Here is a 6,786-nt window from a genome sequence, read left to right as displayed (position 1 = left end):
TTCTTCGATTCTTTCTCCTAGTTTGATGATATCGGAGAACTTCTGACCCTCGATTAGCATCAACCTCTCGTAATATTGGGGATCTTGAGCCCGGACGAAGAACCTGTTCATCTGTTCTTCTTCTAGGGCCGGCCTGACCTTTGCAGCTTCTGACCTCCAACAAGTAGCATACTCGTGGAATGTTTCGGCAGATTTCTTCTTCAAATTCTGGATGTAGAATACATCCGGTGCATTCTCTGTATTGAATCGGAATCTATCCATGAAATCTGAGGCCATGCCTACCCAGCTTGTCCATTTCTTGGGGTCCTGGCTGATGTACCAGGATAAAGCATCCCCCTTCAGACTTCTCATGAAGAGCTTCATACGGATCTTCTCATCCTTTCCGACTCCGACCAGCTTATCGCAATATGTCCTCAGGTGGACCCTGGGATCTCCTGTTCCATCTAACATTTCAAACTTGGGAGGTTTGTACCCCTCCGGAAGTTCAACATCTGGCTTAATGCAGAGGTCTTCATAATTTAACCCCTCGATACCTTTGTTACCTTCCACGCCCTGAACTCGGCTGGTCAATTTCTTGAGTTCTGCTGTTAAGTTCCTGATAAGGGAGTCTTTGTCATCAGACTCAGGTGCACTTGAGATTGGTTGAGTATAATGGGGTACAGTATCCACATAAACAGGAGTGTTGTGGAGATGGTCATTTGTGGTGTTCAGTGGCTCGGGAATGAGTAGTGGAGTGTTGTTCGGAGTGTGGCATGCGTTGCAGTGTTGGGTATGAGTGGGTTGTATCTGTGGTTGTGGAGTGTTTTGTGGAGGTGCGGGGTTCTGGGTGTTGACATCAGGAGCAGTGAGAGAAAATGACAGGTTCGCCAAGTTCCGAACCTGCTCCAGTTCTTCTTAGAACTTTAATAATTTTTGCTCAAGTTGGGTAGCAGTTTCCTTAGCAACCGGGGTACCCTGAGGAACCTCAATTTCCTTTCTGGCGCTCGGATCTCCCATTCTGCCTTTGTTCTTGTTCCGGATAGGAGGAGGAGGAGGAGGAGGAGGTGGAGGGCCCTTGGATATTGTGGAGTATGATGATGATGCCAGAATGCACGAACTAACCTTTGGGGAAGGGGAATAAAACAAAAAGTAAAAACAAAAAAGGTAACAAGTTAGTGTGGATCTTGAGGAGAAAACATTGCAGTATTTAAACACATAGTGCAAGAATATAAATCGTATCCTAATTTGGGAGTCTCGTTGTGCCCGAGGTAGGCCTAGCGACAAATAAATTTGGAGAACTTATAATGCTAAATGCCTCATTTTATTGATGAAAAATAAGACGAATCCCAAAACGACACTAAAATAGCGAAAATTAAAAATGTCACTAATGGCCCTTGGCCTTATTACATTTTAAAAAGCAAAAGAAAAGACTCCTAACTACTTGGTCCCAGAAGGACCTTCCCCAGGTTGAATGCTCTTGTTGATCAAATCCTCCAGTCCTTGCAGGTTCTCCAGTAAAAATGCCTTTGCCAGGCGTTCTCCTTCGTTTCCCTCAGCGTTCTGGCAGTCGGTGACTCTTTTTCTTACTTTTCCTTCCAATTCCAGCAGACTGTATTCCAGATATTCCAGCTTTTCGCTAGCCTTGGTGACCCTTTCTTTCCATTCATTGATTTGGTCACTTGATGGGAGATTCCTCCACCAGGTCAGCAAGAGTGAGGGTATACTGACCATACCGAAGTCGGGGACCTTGTTCTCCATTTCCTGCAAAACAAAAGGGTTAAGACCATACCCCCCACCGGACTCGACTATTTAGACCAATAATTAGCATAGCAAACATTTAGTTCTCCAAATAAATGCACAAAACATGGAGGTGTCCGTTTGGGTTTCAAGGAAACCCGATGGACTTTGGACAAGGCTATCCTAATGAGTCATTATGTGGACAACATAACTGACTCGGCTAGGTTTGACCATGATGCATGTACAGTTTGAACGGAGTAAGGTTTCTGTTGGGGTATTAGACAGGTACCTTTGAGCGGAGAACTCAAGAGGGAAAGGCACGGAACCATCGACTGCACCGCTGATCGACCGACTGGTTTTACCGCAAATACGCCTTTGCCAAATTTAAGCGGTGATAGTATTGAAAGAGCGCAACCACTCATTATAAGCGTTGCTATGGTATTTGTTCGGCACGAGTGGAATATGATATTGAAGATGCAGTTTACAAGAATGAAACAAATTGACATGTATTTTCACGTTCATACAATAAATGTTTACAATAATTGCTCAAAAAATTATAACGGTATTGATGGAAAGCTGTAAATGAAAGTAATTAAAGAAAAAGAAACAAAAGATATAAGTAAGTTTCGAATAAAGGCATTAAACAAAAGCAATAAAAGAAAACAATAAAGTCACATATAACATGAAATGGTAAAAGCCTAAAGAGTCCCCAGCAGAGTCGCCATGCTGTGGACGCCCCCTTTTTCCCAGGAAATCGGGTTTACGACATTTTTGGAAAAGACAACTCTATTCCCGTTTGGGAATTGGGTTTTGGAATTGAAGAGTCGCCACCTAATGATTATAGTGCATTAGGACACTTTAAGGAAGAATTTGAGATGAAGAACCAGAGTTCGGGTAAGGGCTAGAAATTATCTCGAGGGGAAGGTGTTAGGCACCCCTTAAGATCCACTAGTGTGGTTCACGGCCATGTTACAATTGTGACTTTAAGTGAAAACAACAAGTAAACAAATAGAGGTCTCAAATAGATTGACACATAATGTTGCAAGTGAATTGAAAATTTTGGAGAAAAATAAAGAAAGCAGAAATTTTGAGGAAATGGTTTAAACAATTCTGAAAATAAACATAAACAAGTAAAGGGAAAGGGGGTCCTAGGTTTATAAATAATATGGATCACCCCACACAACACCCGATAACCGTTTATACACGTGGTGTTATCGCGTGGTCATCATATCCATATCTACCCTTCCCACCCCATTAAGGTATTAACGCGCGGAATGTCTCGTTACTTATTGCATGCTAGTACCCGTCCCAATCCTATCAGTCCCGGAGGCATTTGGACTAACTAGTCCTAATGGGAGAGGGGTTTGGGGCCTTTTGGAGAGTTTTCAAAGGACAAAATACTAAGGCGTCAATCAAAACACATAATGCAAGTAAAGGGGAAAGCAAATAAGCAAGTAGCGCTCAGCATGTCTTGCACGTACTGGTTTAGTCTTAAATTAAATTAAAGCGATGAGCGGACTGATTCAACACATATTTTTAGATAGGAAGTCTGCATTAGGCTTACTCGAATGCAGTTGTCTAAGACTAATCCAGTTGATTAGTTAAACCCTTTTTGTCTATGTGTTGGATAGAACTACTGATTTTAAAACACAAGCTGATTTTAAAAGAAAATTTCAGAGTGACAAAAAGTTTCAGAAAAAGGGTACGTGGTTTAACAACTAAACGAGTTCCAGAATGCAGATCGGTTGGGAAATGTTTACCAGAGTTCATGCGAGTAGGTTTAGAAAGAAAAGTCGTTTGTTTTAGTGAAATCAACACTGTTTTGAATAAGTGAGACAATTTTTTGGTTGGTTTCAAAATCCCTATAGGCATGATTTTCTATACGTGATACCTTTTTAAAAACTAATGGGAGCCTTGTAAATCAAGATATCTACATATGTCATTTTATTATTAGACCTATTTGTTTGCCTAATGATGTTATTATATGCAGAGATGCAAACCCCTATAGGCATGGTATCTACATGAAGAATTCTTATGAGCAGGATATCTGTATGATATACAGAATTCTTATAGGCATGGTTTCTACATATGACGGTGCAGAATTCCTATGAGCATGATTTCTATATATGAAAGTGCAGAAATCTTATAGGCATGATTTCTATATGCAGATGCATAAACTTGTGAACATGATTTCTATGAAAGTGCAGAAATTCAGAAGCAAACCCTATAGGCAGGATATCTATATGCTTAGTTGCAGAAATCGAATGTTAAATCCTATAGACATATTTTCTACGTGTGAAGTTGCACAAATCAGAAATAAATCCCTATAGGCATATTTTCTACCCTTAGTGCATAAAAAATAAACCCCCTCCCTTTTTCACTAAATCCCCATGAGTTTATACAATTCATTACAGACCAGTAGAACAAAACTGAAATTAAAAGTACATCAGAAGCTATCAGCTACATCCGAGCAGCCTAATTCAAACTTAGTGTCTAATAATATGAGATTGAACCACTTCCGAGATCAAGATTTCCAAAGCCTTCTCTTAGCTAGGGTGTTTCAGAGATCCGAGGAGTTTCAGGAACCCCAGGCAGTGCTTACACCCCAGATGCTAACCAGAATGAGTTATAGTGCAGTGTGGAAGAGCCAACCCTCAAGTGTCCAAGTTCAGAGGGAGCTCAGGGGTCCCAAAGCAAGGCTCACAAGAGAGGGGCAGAACTTAAATTCTAAGAATGAGTGTAAGTTCAATAGAGAGGGGGGGGGGGGGAATGCCAAGGCAGGATGGTGGTCATACCTAACCATGAGGTAGGCTGGCACACCCCTGACCAAACCTGTTGGCCAAACATTGGAGAGTAAGGACCTATTGAAGGTCAAGCCATGGCCTGGGCAGTAATTAGAATACTGTCAGGCCAAAGCTTTAACTCAACACACATAATAAGGGAATGGGGATGGGAAATTGAAAGAGCTTAGGACCCAAAGGGTCCAGTTCATGTCCATGGACAATAACTTCAACTATATTGCCATGTTTTTTAACCATAGCTCAAAACACATAAGGGGGTATAGGAATGGGATTCATTACAAGAAATGGGCAGAACACATTACACAAAGATTAAATACTTCAGACAATAAAGTGAACATGGACATAAGAACTGGTAAGTAAACACATTGGGGTTGGGGCTAGAATTAAAACTAGGACATACCAGTTTCAGAAAGCAAAGAGAGCAAAAATCTTGTAACAGGCCACAATACAAATAGCAAGAGTATACTTATGAGTGTGAGTCTGAGTTCAGAAAAAAAAAAGACTCGAGTGTTAGTCGTGTGTGTGTGTTAAGAAAGGAGCAGGTATTTATAGTTTGAAATAAGGCAGGGAACAAAGGTAAGAAAATAATCATGTATCAATTAGAATCAATCAGTAACAGAAAATCCTTTGATTGAGGAGTTCAAATTTGAACGGTAAAGGGCAGAAATTATTTAAGGAAGGAGATCAAGTAAACATATTGTGCATAGCATACAAATAAGGGGTAAATACATAGGGGTTTTAATTAAGGAAAGAAAATTTGAAACACACGGTTAAGTAAATAAGGCAAAAACAAAGTAAATCAATTAGTACATAGTAAATCAGGGAATCAGGGATTCAAAATCACTAATGAACCAAGTTAGAAATAAGGGAATCGAAAGGTTAAAGAGAGTTTTCAAATAAAACAAGGAAAGAATCAATCATGCTTACACAAGGAAGTCTGAAATCAGTCCCAAAATTCTAGAGGGACAACCAGTGTATATAAAGAATGCACAACATCGGGCGTGTGAGGTTAAATCATGACAAAGAGAAACAATAATGCTAGCGAAACATGATAGTCGTATAGGCTAATCAGAAGCATGCTAAAGAGTCAAGTAAACAGGGTCTCATAGATTTTAGCAAAAAGTCAGAACCACATGGAGAAACAAAGTTGAAACAAAGATGAAACAACTTCAAGAACTCAGAGATTAGGGTTTTGAAACCAAGCAAGTTTAGAGATGAGAAGCACACAAAGCACGTAACAAGTGGCCTCAAACTCGAATGAAACCCCCAAATTCTAGGGTTTTTACCATTAATCGAGTCTAGAGACGAAAACAAGCAAGTCAGGCAAAAGAATACTAACGAAATAAGTTCAGAAAACTCAAAGGGACTGAGACCTTAAACATGTATTTCCCAGAAAAATTCATGAAAACATAATAAAAGAAAAATCGTGCAAAATACAGTAGGGGAAGTCATAAAAGCAAGATAGAAGAAAACACAGCAGAAGAAAACACATAAGAATCACAATAGAGCATGTAAAATCAGAGAAACCCTAAATCGGAGAAGATGAAAGGTTTGAAAGCAAACTTTTGAAAGGAACTTTGAGAAATCGTTTGAAAACCTTAAAATAAACATAGATCTAGAACAGATCTAGAGGAATAAGGAGAACCTCGAAAGGCTAGGGTTTCAGAAGAACCCTAGAAGCGAGAAAGCCTGGAAAAGTCACGATCTAAGCCAGAGAATATCACAATCAGGCTCAAAAGACCAAGAGCCACCGGAGCAAAGCCGGAGATCGCCGGGATCTCGAATAGGTGAAGATCTGAGTGAAGACCCTCGAGGTCTGGCCTCGATTCTTCAATCAACATGCATGCAGGAGCCATTGGAGGCAGGTACAGGCCTTCAATGGCTTTGGAAGCCATGGATTCAGGCGATTTTGGGTGGTAACCAGAGGGAGGCGGCTAGGGTTAGGTTTAGGTCTTAGAGAGAATCAGAGAGGAAAGGGGATTCGAGGGCGGCGGGTTAGGAAAATGGGGGAATTAGGGTAGTCGTGTGGATTAAAAAAGGAAGGGACGAATAGGGGCCGTTGATCTCAAAGATCAACGGCCAGGATAAAAAAGGGTCTAGGTCGGGTTATTTGGAATAGGGTCGCGGGTTAGGTTTAAACGGAAATGGGTTGGGAATTTGGGGCTGAGATTGGACCTAATTTGAGGCTAAAATTGAAATAGATGGGGCTAGTATTTAAATAGCCAATTTTTCCTTTGTTTAAATTTTTATAAAATTAGTGAAAATTACT

This window comes from Nicotiana attenuata, unplaced genomic scaffold, assembly GCF_001879085.1.
Source record: "Nicotiana attenuata strain UT unplaced genomic scaffold, NIATTr2, whole genome shotgun sequence".
Lineage (NCBI taxonomy): Eukaryota > Viridiplantae > Streptophyta > Magnoliopsida > Solanales > Solanaceae > Nicotiana > Nicotiana attenuata.
Note: the sequence above shows the minus strand (reverse complement) of the source record.